At 46.6% G+C, this 20,365-nt stretch overlaps 1 protein-coding gene across 1 annotated transcript in view; it reads right to left on the bottom strand.

The window, feature by feature from the left end:
* Positions 1–19,573, bottom strand: part of Kif3b (kinesin family member 3B) — a 47,318-nt gene extending 27,745 nt beyond the window's left edge. The window contains exon 1 of the mRNA XM_013352250.2: positions 19,502–19,573. The gene's annotated coding sequence lies outside the window, so the exon portion shown is untranslated. The remainder of the gene's footprint in view (positions 1–19,501) is intronic.
* Between the last annotated feature and the right edge of the window lie 792 nt (positions 19,574–20,365).

Below are 20,365 nucleotides of genomic sequence, written 5' to 3'. Positions count from 1 at the left end.
CACAATGACATGCACACGCCTGCACACATACATACTCACACACATTCACAATGACATGCACACGCCTGCACACATACATACACTCACACACATTCACACTCAGAAACATATCCATACACAATAAATAAGTGTAACTATTTTAAAAAAAAAAACAGCCCAGCACTCAGGAGGCCGAGGCAGGCAGAACTCTGTGGTCTACATAGTGAGTTCTGGGCCAGCCATGGCTACATGGTAAGAATCTTGTCTCAAAGAAAACAGAGTGATAGCAAGATGCAGCTCTGTGGGACAGCGGTGCTGAGCTTGTGGGGATTTCGGGGTTTGGTTTCCAGAATCAAAACCCTCCAACATTTTCCTCTTCCTCTTCTCCTATTCCTCCCACCTTATTTAAACAGCACACCGGTCAAAAAATGTAAGCAGAGGGCTGTGAGTGTGTTTCAGTGGCAGAGCACTTATGTGTCATACACAACAGGCTGGAGAGATGGCTCAGAGGTTAAGAGCACTGGCTGCTCTTCTAGAGGTCCTGAGTTCAATTCCCAGTAATCACATGGTGGCTCACAGCTATCTATAATAGGATCTGATGCCCTCTTCTGGCCTGCAGGCATATATACAGAGCACTCATGTATAAAATATAAATAAATAAAATTTAAAGAAGAAAGAGAGCGGGCTGAGCACGCCATGGAGACCAAGCCAGTAAGCAGCATCCCTCAATGGACTCTGCATCAGCTTCTGCCTCAAAAAAAAAAAAAATTGTAGAGATATTTTGTTTGTGTTTTAACAAATAAAGCTTGCCTGAAGATTAGAGTGCAGACCTAAGCCACTAGAGGCCAGGCAGTGGTGGCACAAACCTTTAATCCCAGGACTCGGGAGACAGAGGCAGACTCTGTTAGTTCATGGCCACCCTGGGATACATGAAATCGATCCAGTCTAAAAGAGAAGCAGAGCTCACACAGAGGTGACTCCAGCACTTGGGATCATATGCCTTTAATCCCAGCACTAGGAAGGTGGGGAGAGGAGTGGCAAGGCTGAGAGGAGAGAGGAATATAAAGTGGGAGGAGACAGGAGCTCAGTGCAGTCTGAGGACAGGATCGCCACTTTGGTCTGAGCACTGGTAGAGGTAAGAACTGTAGTGGCTGGTGGCTCTGCTTCTCTGATCCTTCAGCTTTCACCCCTGATAGCCGACTCCAAGCTTTACTATGAAAAACAATTAGAATTTGTGCTACAAAAAACCCTCAGCAGCTCCACCTTCTCCACATGTTCATGTTCTGATGGAACCTTGCACATGTGCAGAAAGAAACACAGACAAGGATGCTTCTGTTTTTGATACAGGGTCTTACACTGCCCAGGCTGACCTCAAATTCACCATACAGCTGAGGCCAATTTGAACTTCTGATTCTTCTGCCTTACCTCTCAAGTGGTAGGATCACAGGCATGTACCACCATGCCTAGCTGACACAAATACTCCACCAACTGAGCTACATCTCTAGCCCCCAGCAGTGTAATAATAACAATAACAGAAAGTGACAGCTACACATCAATTTATGGGAAACCAAAATTAAAATATTACAGGTAGTCCAGTGTGGCTTCAAGACAAGCCACAGCCCAAACCAGGCCCACACCCATCTCTGTAAATGCCATTCACTGAAACATAGCGTGACCCTTCGTTTGCATAAGCCTAGATCTCCAGTGACTATAAAAGGCTGAGTAGAATGGCTGTAACAGAGAAAGTAAGGTCCCCCCAAAACCAAAATATTTACCAATTTGGACTTTTGCAGAAAAAGTGAGTCAGTCCTTGAACTGGTAAGGTTTAGTTCAGACTCACCTACAAAATGGGACCCTGTCTCCAAAAAAACCCACCGAGACCAAGTCGTAGAGAACGGTGTACACACCAATGGGGAGCCAGCTGCCCGAACTGGACAGTGGAGAAACAAGCGAGAAAAGGCAATTAGACAGGGAAAGAGATTCAACTCAACCTGCAGTATTTTATAATTTCTCTTTTAAAAGTACAGTGAGCAAATGAGACATGAGCTGAACATGTGGCACACACCTTTAGCCCCAGCACTCTGGAGGCTGAAGTGCTCAGATGGGTCACTGTGAGTTTGAGGCCAGCCTGATGTACATAATAAGTTCCAGGAGAGCCATGGCTACAGGGTGAAACCCTGTCTCAGAAAGAAAAGTCCACCACACTGTGCCATCGTTAAAAAGACACTTGGTCTTGGCTGACCCCAGATGCTCAGTCAGAGGTCACGAGCCTGAGTTTAAAATCAATTTGGACAACGCAGAGAGTGCTCGTCCCCCCCACCAAAAAAATAGCAATAACTTAAATTTATTTTGTCTCAAGAGTACCTGGTTTTATAAAAAAAAGATTTTAATAAAATATTTTAAAGCAGAAAAGAAAGACATTTAGCAAAACTCTATAATACCAGGGAAACGGTTACAGATGAAAAAGCAGTTTATAAAATTGAATGGCTTCATGTCATTGTTATATAAAAATAAAACACTTGCTGGGTGGTGGCAGACACCTTTAATCCCAGCACTCAGGAGGCAGAGGCAGTCAGATCTCTGTGAGTTCAAGGCCATCCTGGTCTACAGAGCTAGTTCCAGGACAGTCAGGGCTACACAGTGAAACCCTGTCTCAAAAAACAGAGCAGTCATTGAAACATCAGCAGTGGTCCACTTTTGGTGATGGGAATGCAGGAGATTTCCCTGTTCTTCCAACACATCTGTATTTTCCTAATTCTCCTTTCATAGGTGTGCGGCCTCTTCGAATGGGGATAAAAATAAATGTCTGGCAGTTCCACAGAAGCAGCCCTGCAAGAAGCAGTCCACACACACAGAGCACACAATACATCTCTAATCAATACACGGCAACGCTGTCCTCTAAGAGAACAGGGCAGGCCTGTCAACGGCCTGCCCAGGGCTCAAGGATGGAGTGTCTGAGATGCAGCCTGTGCCACAGATCATGTGCACTGTCAGAAAAGCACCACAGGAAATAAAAGCAATATTGTCAGCCAGCCTAAACCACCTTCATTCACAGACTTTGCCTAGGGAAGCGTCAGTCTCTGTATCAGGACCCCGAAATCCTGAAGTACACTGTTGGAAAGGACATTCTCACCCTGGTCCCTAAGATGCATTTTCACAATGGGAGTTACAAGATTTCCAAATGAGCATAGTGACTCACACCTGTGATTTGCACACTGGGGAGGTAAAGTGGGGGGATCACCAGGGCCCAGGCGTTGGAGACGAGTGCGCGCATGCATGTGCGCGCACACACACACACACACACACACACACACACACACACACACACACACACAGAGTTTGTTCATCTCTGGTTACAAAACATCACTATCTTGCAGAATATTTAAAAGAACATGAAATCTGCATTGAGGGATTAGTTCTTCATTTTCTTGTGATTGCACAAAACCTATCTGTAGGGTAGGCTGGTGTGGTATTACATACCTTAATCCAAGCACTCAGAAGGCTGAGGCAAAGGACGGTGATCTGAAGGCTAGCCTGACAATACCGAGTGATCCTGTCTCAAAATACCAAAACTAACAACAAATCCAGCCTCCACACATTTGGAGGGAGATGCAAGAGCCACATAGCAATAATGGTTGTCAGGTGGCTGGTTTCCCTAAAAGAGCCAGGGGGCAAGGCCAAGGTAGGAGAAGAAAGTCACTGTGTGCACTTTTACACCCACTGGATTTTAGAGCATGTGGCCATACACTATCTAGTCAACCTTTTTAAATCATGGACTAGGAATGTGGCTCACATGGGAGAAGCTTGCTGAGCATAAAAGAAACCCTGAGTTTGATATCCAGCACCAAAAACACACAGACATGGTGGTGCAGCACTGGGAAGGTGGAGGCAAGGAAGTAAAAAATTCAGTCATCTTCAGTTATACCAAGTTTGAAGCTTCAAATACATAAGCTCCTATCTCAGAAACAAAAACGTTTTTGAATAATGTTAATATACCTAGTTATAAACAATTAAATTAGAAGGCTAAAGCGATATCTCCGTGGTTAAGAGGAAGAAACTGTTCTCACAGAGGACACAGGTTCAGTTCCCTGGACCCACATGGTGACTTAGTATGATCTGTAACTCTAGCCTCAGGGATCTGCCTCCCTCTTGTGGCTTCTTTGAGCAACTAAACATAAACAGCACACACTCATAAGCATAAACATAAATTTTCTTTTAAATGCAGGTAGGATTTGGAGAAATGACTCAGTAATTACAAGCACTGTTTTTGCGGATGACCTGAGTTCAGTTCCCAGCACCTACATGGCAGTTCACAACCATATGTAACCCCAGTTCCAAGGGATCCAACACCCTCTTCTGACTTCTGCAGGTCAGGTGTACACATAGTATATAGACACACATTTAGGCAAAACATTCAAATACATAAGATAAAAATAAATCTAAAAAATTGCTTACTGTGATAAAAAAAAAAAAAGACCACAGCATGAGCTTTAGAGCTCAACAGATATGAGCATTTGCATGGTCTCTACTCGCTCAGTCTTAAGAGTCTTATGTAAGCTGGGCAGTGGTGGTGCATGCCTTTAATCCCAGTAGAGGCAGCTGCAGATGGATTTCTGTGATTTTGAGGCTAGTCTGGTCTAAATAGCAGGTGACAGGCCAGCCATTGGTACTGTTAGACCCTGTCTAAAAGAACAAAATTACTTCTATTGAGTGAGGCTGGTAAGAAGCATGCCCCAAAGTACTGCACCCACTAATGGGGCAATAGATTGTGGGTCACAGTGCTATCTGGTTGGTGAGCTTGCATGTCTTTTGTATGTCTGTCTTTCTGTTCTTTGGACTTTCTGATGGGTTCATGTATTTGATTTTTATAATCAAAGTGGGAGGAAGCAATAAAACCACTCCCTGCTTGGGGAAATGTCAGAGGCCCTGGGAGTTACAGCAGGTGACAACTAGTGTTCAGATGTCAACCCACCAGATGAACGCTTCTCTGATGGAGTTTAATCCTGCTCAGGCAAGGCCTGCAGGACCATTGACTCTGGAAACTGTTGTTCACTTTTGCTAAAGCAGCTTGGTGTCTCCCCAGTACCTGCATTGCTCATGTGATGTGTATATGTAATCTCATTATTACATCTCAATTTTATGGGCACATATCTGTGGGTAGTCAGAAAGATGAATTTTCATTTAGTTACATAATTTTGATAAATAGAAAATATACTAGGATATGTTTCATTACTAGATCTATTTGTCCCATAACTATAAACACTTAAAAGCCCACTTTGTTCCTTTTTACTTAGGTTAATATCATAAAATAACAAATTTCTCCTCAGTCTAAAGCAAACTACACACAATTAGCTCACTTTTACCTCAAAGCAAGTTCCAACTAGACAAAAGGCTTTTTGTAAATAGACCATAAGTTTAAAGCTTTACAGCTATGCACAAAGTCAGAGCTGCAGGTGTCCAACCAAGGTTGCTACACAAAGCACCCTAAGAAAAGCATGCCAACTCTTCGCTTGCCAAGTCTAGCTGATAAAAGACCTATGGATACTGTGCCACTGGGCTCTGATTACAGTCTTGCCCCTGTAGCCTTGAAACCCTTGTGTTGCCATGGCAATGGTTCAGTTCCTTATCGCTTACCCTAGGAATGTGCTTTTGACTAATGAGAGGTAACTCTTGTAACTTTTTCTTTGCTTCAAGCCTCTTGTAAAGAGAGTTTTTAGGCTGGAGAAGAAGCTGGGAGGAATTAGAAGTAGAACAGGAGAATTAGAATAGAAGCAGAAGAATAAACAGACTTGTTTGGAACAGCACAGTGTGAGTGGATTCATTTGCCTTCAGATACCATAAGTTCCTTTCACTTCCTGTACCATCAGATCTGGACCCTGAAGAGGACTTGGGGAGACAAGGCTAGCACTTTGATTTGGGTTTAAGCATCTGTAGATGACACATTCTTAGTAAGCAGCCTGAAAGTGTGCCCAGTAAAATGGGCAGTGCAGGGCTGGAGAGATGGCTCAGAGGTTAAGAGCACTTTGCTCTTCCAAAGATCCTGAGTTCGATTCCCGGCAACCGCATGGTGGCTCACAACCATCTGTAATGAGATCTGGTGCCCTCTTCTGACCTGCAGACAGAATACTGTATACATAATAAATAAAAAAATCTTTAAAAAAAAAAAAGATGGGCAGTACACCCCTGCACTGATCACAAAATGGCACTGAACATTCTGTATCTGGTGATACAAACAAATCATTTATCTGGGGGTGGGACAGAAACCCCTTTTTGTATTTAATTTTGTATTTATTGAAATCTCATAGATTTCCTATAAATTAATTCAGGTTTCCAGGACACCCCACCCACAGTGAGCCTGGGGTTTGTGTCAGTCAACAGCCCCAGCCCTCAGTGCGCCAAAGCACCGTCCATCTTCACCTTACCATTCTCTCTCCTTTAAGGCAGGGTCTCATTTAGCCTAGACCATCTAACCCCACACCATGAGCTATATACCTGAGGAGAACTTTGAACTCCTGACCTTCCTGCATTCTCTTCCCAAGTGCTGAGATTACCTGTGTGCACAATCACACCTGCCTTGTTCCCCTACTTCTTGTGTGTGGGTGTACATGGGAGTGGAAACCAGAGGTTGTCCCTGGTCCCCAAACATTTCTCCATCTTGTTTGTTTGTTTTTCAAGACAGGGTTTCTCTGTGGAACAGCATTGGCTGTCCTGGAACTCACTTTGTAGACCAGGCTGGCCTTGAACTCACAAAGATCGCCTGCCCCCCCCACCTCCCAAGTGCTGGGATTAAACACGAGTGCCACCACCGCTAGACCTTATTTTTTATTCAGGTGTCTCCCTGGATCTGCAGCTCATGGATTTGCTAAACTGGCTAGCCAGCACACCCTAGCACTGGGAATAGAGACCTACACCACCATGCCCAGCTTTTTATGTGGGTCTGGAGGTGAGAACACATGTCCTCGTGGTTGTGTGACAAGCACTTTATTAACCTAGCCATCTTCCCAATCCTGTCCCCCTACTTCTTTATGAAAAACAGTATCTCAGGTGGATTATACAATAAACAATCTACTTCTCTTGCATAGATCACCTCAAGCTTTTTTGTTTGTTTGTTTTGTTTGTTTTTCGAGACAGGGTTTCTCTATAGTTTTGGATCCTGTCCTGGAACTAGCTCTTCTTTTTTTTTTTTTTTTGCTGTTGGTGCACACCTTTAATCCCAGCATTTGGAACTAGCTCTTGTAGACCAGGCTGGCCTCGAACTCACAGAGATCTACCTGCCTCTGCTTCCAAAGTGCTGGGATTAAAGGCGTGCGCCACCACTGTGCGGCCAGCTCAAGCTTTTTAATCATGGCTAATGCCATGGTCTGGTTGTTTTCTTACCAGTGCTGTCATGATTGACAGAAGGCACTGTCGTGTCCCTTCTCCCGGATGTACCACCTCTCAGCTCATTCACAGTGCACCCCACTCCCTGTGACACTCGATACTCAGAATCAGACTCTGAACTCCCACCTGCCTGGAAAAGCCTTACTGCCAAAAGCTTCTCATTCTGTGTGCTCATCCAGAAAAGACATGAAGTTTCTAGGGTCACTGGGATGCGTAGTAGTTAAAAAGCACTCGCCGAGCAAGCTTGACAACCTGAATTTGATCCAGCTCCTAGAAGTTGTTCTCTGACCAATACATTCACACACACACTACATAAAATGTTTTTTAAAAGAGGAACCACAGAAGTGATTCAGTAGTTAAGAGTATGTGCTGCTCTTGCTCAGGACCCAGATTTGGCTCATAACATCTATATTAGGAGGCTCACAACCACCTGTAATTCCAGTTTCTGGAGGTCTAACATCTTCTGCTCTCCATGGGCACCTCTATGCATGTATTGCACATACATACATGCAGGCACACACACATAAAATAAAAATCAGTATTTTATGGGGGGTCGATTACATTCAAAGTAATGCATACACCTACACGAGAGGGTGCATTTTATCATCAGTAGAGAAATTATATTAGTGGAAGGAGGGAGTTAAGACACAGACAACTATATATCACTCAATTCCTGACTGTATAGGATTTGACCAGCCACTTCAATGTGCTACGTTTTATGGACTGTACCCTTCAATTGTAAGATAAAATAAATTCTTTTTGCTTTAAAAAAAAATCGGTATTTTAAAAATAATTTTATCTTTTTAAGATAGATAAAAGCATTTTCAGATAAAGTTATGTGTTCTACAATTTGTTTCAAAATAATCAGGGTGAGTAGATGGGACTAGAGGAGGGGGCTGCCTGACGCTGGTATAGCCTGGAGGTGATAGGTCACTGTTCCTTGCTACTTTCTTTTGCTTGTTTATTTGTTTTGTTTTGTATGATAGCCCTCGCTATCCCGGACCTCACTTTGTAGACCCGACTGGCCTCAAACTCAGAGACCCGCCTGCCTCTGCCTCCCTTGTGTTGGGATTAAAAGCATGCACTACCAAGGCTGATTCCTTTCAACAGCTTTTCATTAAATAATTTTTAATTATGGTTGGAAATATAAACACTACCAGCTACAGTAGAACATACCAGTAGTCTCAGCTCCCGTGTGTGTGGGGGGGAGGGGGTGCTGAGAGGAGAACTTTGTAAATTCAAGGCCAGCTGGAGGTCAAGGAAAGCTTCTGGGCACACAGATTAGTGGTAGAGTTGCAAAAGGCACTAGTTTAAGTCCCCGGAGCCTTAAGAACAAACAACAACAACAACAAAACCAGAAATGTGGACAACGGACGAAGCTGCATGAGAACCATCACTAATTCATTCTCTCGGTAGCATTATTCACACTCTGTAAACCCTGGATACAGCCTTCAGGACAGTAAGAAACACCCAGGACCTGCACTTCTCGAAGGTCAAACACAGTGGAACACATTTGCACGCGGGCAGTAGCAGGGTTGTTATTTCTAGGTGATAGGACTTGGTCTTTCCGTGAGTTCCTTGATATTTCCTCAACGGAAATAATTTTATTTTCATAAACAGGAACATTTTCCCTTTTTAGAAAGGCTGCTGAGTGAAGCATCAAGGAGAAACACCACTTCTCAGGGTGTCCCAGATTCCTTACTCTTCCTCCTGCAAAACCGAAGACCACCTTCTGTAGTCATCTCAGTCACCTGAGCAGACACTTGTGTTCTACGATTCACCAGTGGGCTCTGTGCTCATGTTCCTGAGTCATCAGCAGAGGGATGGCTGCTGCCACCCCTGGGCTGCTAGAGGCTGTGCAGCGCTTCTGCTCCTATTCTGCCCAGTTTGTGTTCTAAACTAAAGGCCACACAGCCCCACTGATACCCCTGCTAAAGGTGCTTGCTATTAAGGACTGCAGTGTGGGTGACAGTGTGTTAACGTCCCAAATCCCAGTCTTCTTTCTATTCCCCCTGGACCACACCCACGTCTTCACTGTGCTCTAGTGTAAGAAAAGGAGAGTGCTGTAACTACCAAACTAAAGTCCCACTGTCACCAGTGAGGGAGCTCTCTAGTGCAGCAGTATGCTAAAGACAGGTCTGCCAGCGGTGACGGGCTCAGTGTCTGCAGTCAGGTGACAAAGTGAGGAGACACAATGATCCCTAAACAGTCCCACCTCAAGATGTAATGCAGTCAGAGCTGGGTGGTGGTGGTACATGCTTTTAATCACAGCACTCGGGAGGCAGAGGCAGGTGGATCTCTGTGAGTTTGAGGCCAGCCTGGTCTACAGAGTGGGTTCTAAGACAGCCAAAGCTGTTATACAGCAAAGCCCTGCCTCAAAACCCACAATAAATAAATAAATGAATAATAAAGACACGACACAGATTGGTGGCAATGGCCAGGAGAGCTGACCGTTAAGAAATGTGCTCCGGGGGGCTGGAGAGATGGCTCAGTGGTTAAGAGCATTGTCTGCTCTTCCAAAGGTCCTGAGTTCAATTCTCAGCAACCACATGGTGGCTCACAACCATCTGAAATGAGGTCTGGTGCCCTCTTCTGGCCTTCAGGCATACACACAGACAGAATATTGTATACATAATAAATAAATAAATAAATATTTAAAAAAAAACACCAATGCACATAAAAAACAATAATAAATAAATTATAAAAAAATATAAAAAAAAAGAAATGTGCTCCGGAAGCCCCACCCAGGGGAAAAACCCAGCGTAGAGGCACCAAGGGAGAAGAAAATGCCATGTGTTTGCATATGCAGCTACAGTCACGCATAAACATACACAGAGAGACAGGCACTGAGGTCCAGACAGGCTGACTTATTTGCCATGTCACAATACAGGTGGCAGAATTACTGCTAAAATCCTGCCAGAATTTTCTGTACTATCATAGGATTGACTAATAAATCTTCTAAAAATATTTTTAAATTTGGGGGATGAGTTTGAGACAGGGTCTTGCCATTTAGCTTTGGTTAGTCTAAAACTGGCTGTTTACCACAATAGCCTTGAACTCACAAAGATCCACCTTCCTCCGCCTCTGGAGTGCTGGGTTAAAGGCGTGTGCCATCATAGTTTTGTTGCAGGAGCTGGTTCTCTCTGTCCACCAAGCGTGTCTGACTTGTGCTCAGGTCATCAGGCACCTTTATCCACTAAGCCATCTTACCAGCCTGACAAGAAACTTTTTTTTTTCAAGACGGTTTTTCTGTAGCTTTGGAGCCTGTTCTAGAACTAGTTCTTGTAGACCAGGCTGGCCTCGAACTCACAGAGATCAGCCTGTCTCTGTCTCCTGAGTGCTGGTATTAAAGGTGTGCACCACCACCCGGCTTGGACAAAACTTTCTAAAGGTACCGCACTGCAGGACTTCTGCTGCCCCCTTCTCTCCCCTGAGGGCTAAGTGACTTAGGAGAGAAGCTCAGAGTCCAGCTTGGATTCTGCGAGACCTGGAGCTAGGCTGCTACAGAGCATGAGGGTTACCCTAGCTAGCCCAGAGCTGGGTCTCCATAGCCTCAGCCATTGAACACTGAGACTCACCATCACACTCTAAAACAGCCCAAGGAATTCCTGGCCTCCTCAAACAGACTTTGAAGCCACTTTTTGGTCTGTTTCTTTGTGTGTTGAGATGGGGTCTCTTGTAAGGTTGGCTGACTTCAAAGGAATTGTGTTGCCTTGACCCTGGACTCCTGACCCTCTACACCCACCTCCTGAGAGCTAGAGTTCTAACCAAGTACCATTGTGCCTGGTTTGAAGCCCCTTGTCTCTATTAGCATTTCAAACCAGTTACCCAGGCACAGAAGAGAGGCCTCTGACAAACTTCATGGGTACTGTGGTCACTGCTCACCTGAGAAATAGATGGAGCCCTGTGGTAGAGTATGTGCTTAGCGTGCAGGAGGCTCTGGGTTCTATAAAAAGGAGGACAGAGTAGTAGAAGACCAGCAGCATGGTTCAGTGGACAACAGAGTCTGAACCCTGAAACTCATGGAAAGGTAGAAGAAAAGAACTGACCCCATGCAAATGTCCTCTGACTTCCACAGGTACACTGTGGCACACACACCATGCACACACAAACATACACACACGATAAAAAGTAATAAATAACGTTTTTTGAACAGTGGACTTGGGGTCAGCATATGTGGGAAAGTAGCCGATTCTTGGTGTCTCTACTTCCCTCTTCTGGGAAGGGGAGGAACAGCTCGTGTACAAGGCTGCTGGGAAATGAAAGAGGGCTTGCAAGCGCTTGGCTCAGCAACAGGAGGCATCCCTGCACCCTATCACCTCACTGTTATCACTGCCAAGTCCTAGGGGTTTGGTTTTTTTTTTTCAGCCTCAGGCCATGACCTCGGCCTTGTACAGGCACAGGCACTCATGACGAAGGAGGTCAGGGTACACACAGCTCTCATCTTCTAGGCTGTAGGTCAGGGCTTGTACTTCTTGCCTTTGTAGGCGTTTCTCTCTGAGTCTGGTTAACCACAGTGACCCTGGAGATGGATCTGACAACTCAGATCTTGGATACAGTGGTGATCTGACAACAGGTATTTTAGCCACCCGCAGCTGGGAGAGCCCCATTTTCAAACCATCCAGCTGTTTGAACTGCGCCACCCAAAAGTCATCCAGCTGTTACGGTGACTCCACACCTCAGACCTTCCAGTAGCTCCTCGTACTTGGCCAAGGCTGCATTGCTGGCAGCTACTGAGGCCTGACTGGCAGGAAAATGGAAGGAGTGCCTGGCTTCGCTTCCCATCACCTAGGTGAGTGTACCTAGGGACCTCCTAAATGAGTGTATCTGGGAATGGTGGTAAAATCCAGATCCTGAGTTTTCTGATCTAGACTTAGACTGCATTTTCAAGAGGTACCCAGTAGTAACAAGAGTGCTTCTGTCATGCACAACACATTGGACCAGCAAGACTCTACCTGCCTCAGCACTCGTAGATCCTTAATACACTGACGCGCAGGAATGACCTCTCAGTATCTCGGAGTCCTCACCTAGAAACAGCCCGACCCATACTCCACACGACCATGACTGACTGAGAATCAGCTGACAAGAAACCCAGAAGGAGCATCATGAACACAGAGCTAAAAGGCAGCAGACAGGGCAGTTGTACGTCTACTGTTCACGACGCAGAATGAGCTCCAGTGAAGGCCAATGTCTAAAGGCTGTCGCTGGGACTTGTGAAATGAGGCCTGGATCCCTGCGAGGATGAACTACTACTCTCGGGAGTCCTCGAGGAATTCTGGCAGAACACAGCAGCTTTTCAGCACCTTCTCCCGTCTAAAATGCTCTGAGCCTTAAGATCTATTGTCCAGCAGCCAGGAAAGAGGCACTTTGGCAGGGAGAGCATGGCCATCTGAGGCGCTGGGAGCGAGCTGTGCTAGTGAGTCTATGTTCTCCCCCAGAGCTGGCTGGCTCATCTCAGCCTCCATCAGCCAAGATCCACAAGCCAGGACAGCGATGCTACCCACCTGAGACAGCATGAGCTAGCAGAGGCCACACTTACTGCTCCACAGACTGGCATAGAGACAGCCTAGAAGAGAAGCAGGTCTTCTGGGAGCTCAGGTGGAGCTCTACCAGATCCTCCTGGCTGTCGTCCTTCAGCAGAAGCCAGGGGGTTCCTTCCCAAGGGCCTAAGGTACGGTTTGCACCCTTGACCTCTTGGAATAATTCTGTTGTTCCTCTTAGGGCACCTCACCAAAATGTCCTCTAACGTTTTAGAGGCAGATGGCACCTCTAACATCTACCTGACTGCTCAGGCCAAAAACCCAGGAATCGTCTTAATCCTCCCATACTGCTGGCCCCACCTCCAAAACAAGTCTTTCTGCTGCTGCCACCATTTTACTAACCTCCTATGGAGACTTCCAGCTGCCACCCAAAGCCCTCTCAAATCATAAGCCACAGAGGCCAGTAAGATTTCACTGTCTTTTGTGTTTCCTCTTGTGATGCTGGAGATGGAACAGAGGGCACACGTGCACTAGGAAACACTCTACACTGAACTCACCATCCACCCTCCAAGTGATTTTAAAACAAGCAAAACAAAATCTAGGGGCTGGGGATGTAGCTCACTTAGTAGACCCTCACCCCATCGTCATAGCCACTTCTTGTGGTTTTTGGAACTTACCAAGCTTGTTCCCACCTTGGAGTCTTTATCCTTTTGGTATACCTTTAAATGGTGAGCCCCTTCCTGAAAGTAAGCCTCAACAAACATGTCACCCCCACACAGATGGCTTTTCTGACCGCTCAGTTGAAGCTACAGTGCCCACCTCCAGAAGTGACTCTCTGGTTCACCACTATGCCACTGCTTCCACAGTGCTCATCCTGTTCAGATTCCTGTCTGTCTACTTTTTGGTTTTTGGTATGCACCCGTTGAGCTGTAACGGTGAGAACAAGGACCTCCCCCATCTCTTCACTGTCACTCCCAAACTATGCTGGGCTGCTACGTAACAGCTGTTCAGCAAATGTCACACAAATGAAGCTCAAGGAACAGGCAGGAAGAGCACTGTGCTTGGAGTCAAAAGACACCATTGTGAGGTGGGTTACCTCCCAGCAGCATGGCTTCTCTCCCTTGGGGTTTGTCCACTGGGGAGCTAAATCTGCACCTCCCTCCCTCAAGAATCCCAGTGAGACTGAGTGATGGTCCATTTCAGAACTCAACAGCATCAAGATCCATGCAGACAGCAGTGTGTCAACCACGTAAGACCCGAAAATCCATAGATGGCTCTGGCAGGCAAGAGACCTACAAGTGCAAGGCCAGCCTGGGAAGACAAGAAGAGATGGAAAGAAAGAGAGAGGAGGAAGGAAAGCTAACAAGGAAATCAGGGTATAGGAACACCTGTGGCTCCCACTCCTGCCCCCACAGGTACCTATCAGACATCTTGGGAAGCAGATGTAGAAGACAACAGTGGCTTTACTCTGTGGCCAACAAAAACACAACACATGCATTCACTCAGACAAGTCAAGGCAGGTGTATTGACAAACACTAATCTCAGCTGCTCGGGAAGCTAAGGTGACAAGATCACTTGAGCCTGGAAATTAGACGGCAGTTAAAGCAACCAAGATGACTCTCCCTATCAAAAAACAAAAAATAAGAGGCTGAGCCAGGTAGTGGTGGTGACTGTGCCTTTAATCTCAGCAGAGGCAGGCGGATCTCTGTGAGTTCAAGGCCAGCCTGGTCTAAAGAGCTAGTACCAGCATAGGCTTCAAAATTACAGAGAAACCCTGTCTCAAAAAAAAAACATAAACAAAAACAAAACAAACAAAAACAAAACAAAAAAACCAAGAGGCTGGAGATGGGGCTGGTTAGTAGAATGCTCGCCTAGCAGGCATGAGGCCTTGGTAAACCCCTAATGCCAAAATGGTGAGGAGATCAAGTTCTGTCAAATGACAGGTACTTGTAAATTTAGCTTGGGGTTCCTTGAAGACTGTTGGAGGTACAACATCCTGTACATCCTGGGATAGAGAGGTGTAATAAACATTTACTAAATTTGGTGTCAAACAGCAAAACCTCCTTAAAGCAAACAAACAAAAACAAGGCCTCGTGTACCTCAGATTGACTCCAAACCTGATATATAGCCAAGGTGGCCTTGAACTTCTGATTCTTCTGTCTTCAGCACTTAAGTGCTGGGATTACAGACGCGTACCACCATGCCAAGCTCTATGTGGCACCAGAGGTGAAATCCAGGGTTCATGCATACTAGGCAGGCATTCTACCAACTGAGTTACACCCCGCCCCAGACTGCTCCTTTCTTTGCAGCCCATTCTGGCATGGAAGTCCTGGCTCCTGGAGGAAGCCTGTGATAACACCCACATTTACATAATGCCACAGTGGCAAGTGTCTCAGGCTTATGATGATCTTGTAAGATTGACAGATCTAAGATTCTAACCACACGTCATACTCATTCATTGACCACAAATGGAATATGAAATATAGTACAGGTGCTAGGTTAAACCCAAATAATGACAGCTAACATTTATCAAACATGCCAGGCAGTTCACATGGCTCAGACTCAAGTCAATCTTCCTAAGAGCCTTATAAGATGTCACTGTTATCACCTGCTCTGTGGTTGAGGAAGCTGTGGCACAAATAGTAAAGCTATTGTTGGGTGGCATACAATCTGAGTGTAGCTGACCACGATTTTAACCCAGCAGCCCAACTGTATACCTTCAACCACAACAGCACTGATGGGCCTTTAGAATCATCTAGCCAAAATTCCTCACTAAAGACGAGCCGAGAGATAGAGAATGCCACTTTTAAACATTCCAGCATGGGATGGGGGGCATTCATACTTTGAATGCTATCTATTTCAATGATACATTTCCCCCCAAAAGCCATACATTATTAAATGTAAACCTTAGTGCCAGGGGTAGACTACCTCACCATGAGCTATTTTGGTCTGGGTTTGCTAAATGAACAGAATTAAGAATGAATGTACTTATTAAAAGGGGATTTGATAGATTGGCTTACGTGATGCAATAGTCCAACAATGGCTGCCACTCACTGTAGAGGCCAAGAAACAGGCAGTTGTTCAGTTCACAAGCCTGGATGTCTCAGCAGTCCCCATTCAAATCACTGGAGATGCCCTTGAGAGACCCAAAACAGGCTAATGACACTGCTGCTGGTTGCCCACCAGAAGGAGAGGGTAAGAGGTTATTGCTGGAGAAGCAGCTGGAAGCTTCCCTGGTGCTGGCTGTGCCTCACAAGACTGAAAGGTGCTATGCAGCATGCTGGGGAAGAAACGTCACCAGCAGTGTCACTTGACTGTGCATGCTTCATCCGACCATAATGACCTGCCCAGGGAGATGTACCCACTCATGCAATAGTGGTCTGGCTGTTACAGGGTAACCAACAACTTTCTGCTTGGATCTGAGGCCTTCTCCACAGAAAGGAATTCCCATCTGGCGCTGCAACCTGGCCAAAAGCCTATGGCTGGAGAGGACACAGGCCCTAGTGGGGAAGCCACTGCTGCTATATTACTAAATGAACATGATATATCTGTCAAACTACATCTGAAACATTTAGATTGATGCCTATAGATTAGTGATGAAGTCAGTTTTTCTCAGAGAAGCTTCTTCTGCAGTGGGCAGCGGTCATTGAGACTCATAGCTGATCAAGGTGCTGAAAGTAAGGGACTGCGTGCTCAGCCTAGTGGGGACATTTTACCCCCTCCACGGTTCTGAGAACATCACAGAAGAGGGGATAGAAAGAATGTAAGAGGCAGAGGGACGGGGGTGGAGTGCATGGAATGCTGTCTTTGGGTAGGATATGGATGTGGCCCCTAGACTCTCAGCAGCTGTGCTTACCTGTGTAGATACCTGACACTGAGCCCATCAATACTCAGTCACGCCTCCCTGAGATCTATATAGGCACTCCATGGTTGCTGAAGAAGAGGCACTTCCTTCAGTTACCAAAACACTAATAAACTGATTGTGCTCTTATAAACGACCCCTCACTGGCAGGGGGTGGTGGAACTGCTTTTAATCCCAGCACTTAGGAGGCAGAGGTAGGCGGATCTCTGAGTTCGAGGCCAGCAGGGCCTACAGAGTGAGTTCTATGACAGGGCTACACAGAGAAACCCTGTCTTAAAAATAAATAAATAGATAGATAACCCCTCACTTGCAGTGCTATAAGCAATCCTAATTAAACTGGTTGAATTGCCAAAGGAGTGGGGAGATGTGGACGGGGGAGGGGAGGACACACACTGTTTGGTAAGAGAGAGATCAGCAGGAATGGAAGGATAATGGGGAAGAATGTGAGCAAAACACACTACATACATTTATAAAAGAGTCATAGTGGGGCTGGGGAGATGGCTCAGCCCCACACTTGCCACACAGGCCCTGACAACCTGAGTTTACCTGAGCCTCATCCCCGGACACACATAAAGGTGGAAAGAATCAGCTCCACAAAGTTGACTTCTCACCTTCACATGCCATAGCATAGGCTGACACTCACGCGTGCACATCACACACACACATCACACACATGCACATCACACACACACGCACATCACACACACGCACATCACACACGCACAACACACACACGCACATCACACACACACGCACATCACACACACAACACACAACATGCACATCACACACAACATGCACATCACACACATGCACATCACACACACACGCACATCACACACACAAAACACAACATGCACATCACACACAACACACAACATGCACATCACACACAACACACAACATGCACATCACACACACACACATCACACACATGCACATCATGCACACGCTCTCGTGCACATCACACACACATGCGCATCACGCACATACATGCACACATGCACATCACATGCACACACACGTGCACATCACGCACATACATGCACACATGCACATCACACGCACACAAACTACAGTAATAAAAGTATTTTTAAAAGTCAATGAAATTTATTAGATAAAATGAATATATGCTAGTAGCAAACTCAACAAACAAAGCTTTTTCTGAGATCTTGTTCCCATGCCACTGGGAGAACAACCTCTAGCCAAAGCAATTAGAAGCAACTCAAAATACCCTTGTGGCCTTCTAGCAGTTACTATTGAGAAAGCAGAGGCATCGGGGAGCTGGGGATAAAATGCATGTCCAGCTCCATCACATTGTAAACCTCAGATTCTTAGGCAAGCCAAATTCAATTTTCTCAGGCACAGGTTTCTCATCTACAAGACGGGTATCACCAGCTGCCTGACAAAGTCTGTGAAGATTAAATGAGATAATACGCCTCAAAAAACTTCTTATCATCAAGCTATAAATGATCACTACTACTCTAAGCACTTCCCAGAAGAGATAAATATACTCCTGTTCTTCTTATACCGGGTAACGGACAAGGCACAAGTACAAAACGAAACCATAACTCCCCCACCCCCGTCATCTACAGAATCTTATCTCTGGGTTTCTTCCCACCAGTACCTCTTGAGAGACCAACAACTCCCCTCCTCTGAGCAGACCAAGAAGTAAAACTGTGGCTGGGGAATAGCCAGGGTAGAAGGAATACCTGTGAGCTGGCAAGCTACACACCTAAGCCCTTTGGTCTCAAGTCATCTTCCCCTCCTGAAAGGCTTCCATCCCATCCCAAATACCTCACTACAGTGCGGTAAGCACTAACCAGGTGTTTTCTAGAGTGGGGGCTCACAAGTACCTATCCCTACCTACACAAGGATTTATAGGCAGTTAACGGTAGCTAGGGGGAGGGGCTCACAAGACCCCGCCCATTCCTGAGGTGTCACGACGCCCCACCCACACCCCCGGCACCTCAGATGGAATTAAAGGTGATTGAGGGGGTAGGACGCATTTTCTTCTGAGGTGTAGCCATTGGTAAAATGTCCACGTTCCTGCAAAGAACCCGGCACCAAGTTCTTGCAAGCTGCCCTAGGGCATGGAATTAGAAGGGACTGGAAGAAGGGAGGGGGTCTGTGGGAGAGGAACATGACCAAAATACATCATACACACGAATGAAACATGAAACGTCATAATGAAACCCGTTATTATGTGTAATTAACATCTGCTAATTAAAAAAAAAAAGCCCCATGTGCCGAGCTACTCCAGACGCCAGTCCTATTGGCTTCCCATAGCAAGCAGTCCATTATCCCACTTCACAGAAGAGCAGAAGACTCAATGCCACGAGACGCAGCTTCAAACTCAAGCACACAGACTTCAAACGGGACTCTTGATCTCCACATAGAGTACCCGGGCCACTCTCCCTCTTCCCACTTGGAACCCTTTCATGTACACGTCTCCTCGGCAAGTGTCAGGACCCCACTGGACAGACAGATCTGCTGCTGCCAGAGAGGGCAAGGGGTTTGTCCAAGGTCACACAGCCAGCCAGGCACAGCTCCGAGGTTCGGACCTCAGGTACTTGCTTCCGGGGCTGCCTCCCCAGCCAGGACCCGGGACCACGGCCGCAGAGAGGCAGTGAGGACTTAGCAGGGGCCGCCTAGATGGGGAGTCGTGCCGACCGCGCCCGCGAAGGAACCTGGCGGTCAGATAACCCAGGTGCCGGGCAGAGAGGATACTGCGGCTCGCGGAGCAGCGACGCCAGGACAACGCTGGGCGCCCCGCGGGGACCCCGCATCCCGAACTCACCTGCAGCCGCAGCCGAGAGCGGGCGGCGCCGGCGAACCCCGGGCTCAGCCATTCCCCGCTGCCCCGGATGGGGAGAGAACGCGGCCGCTCACTTCCTTAGCAACCCTGCTCGGCGACCCACTTCCTTAGCAACCGCGTCAATTTCAATAACTTTATTGGGCTCGGAAGCGGACAGCGCAGTGAGGGGCGGGACCCGGTGTGCAGTGGCGCTTCCCAGGTTCTCCGCGCGCGCCACCACTCTGACCCACCGAGGACCCCAGACTGCATCCGCAGGTCCCCTGTAACCTCGTTCTGTGAAACCGAGCTCGATGTCTTGGTCACACTACGCGATTATTCCATCGTCCCCTTCTGAAAGCTCTTTCTCTCGTCAGTTTTCTGATCTGGGTCTCAGATAAGTATTGAGTGGCCCCCAATCAGGGTGCACCCAGGGATGAAGCCAAATCCTTAGGAAAATCCTCAACTCTGCTCTGCCTGGCACTTCCAGTCAACCACAGCGTCCCTCGGTCTGCCTTTCAAATACACTTGCATTTCTCCACCAGCAAGGGATAGCACCACAAACAAGGCCAGGCCACCATCATCTTTAGCCTAGCCTGCAATTCCTAGTCTCTCTCTTAGTAGACTTTTTGGTCTGGCAATCCATTCCCGACGAGATGACTTGAATAATAATTTTAAAACCTGAAACACCTCACGTCACCCTCTCTTGATAGCATCTTTGGCATCCCACTCCTCTCATCATTAAATCAAAAAGCCTTGGTTGAGCATAATGGCTCGCGCCTGTAATCTAACACTTGGGAAATGGAAGCAGGAGGATGAGCAGTTCACAACCATCCTCAGGTATAGAGCAAGTTCGTGGCCAGGTCGGAC

Source organism: Microtus ochrogaster, linkage group LG8, assembly GCF_000317375.1.
Source record: "Microtus ochrogaster isolate Prairie Vole_2 linkage group LG8, MicOch1.0, whole genome shotgun sequence".
In the NCBI taxonomy this organism is placed as follows: domain Eukaryota; kingdom Metazoa; phylum Chordata; class Mammalia; order Rodentia; family Cricetidae; genus Microtus; species Microtus ochrogaster.
Note: the sequence above shows the minus strand (reverse complement) of the source record. Positions and strands in the feature narration are given on the sequence as shown.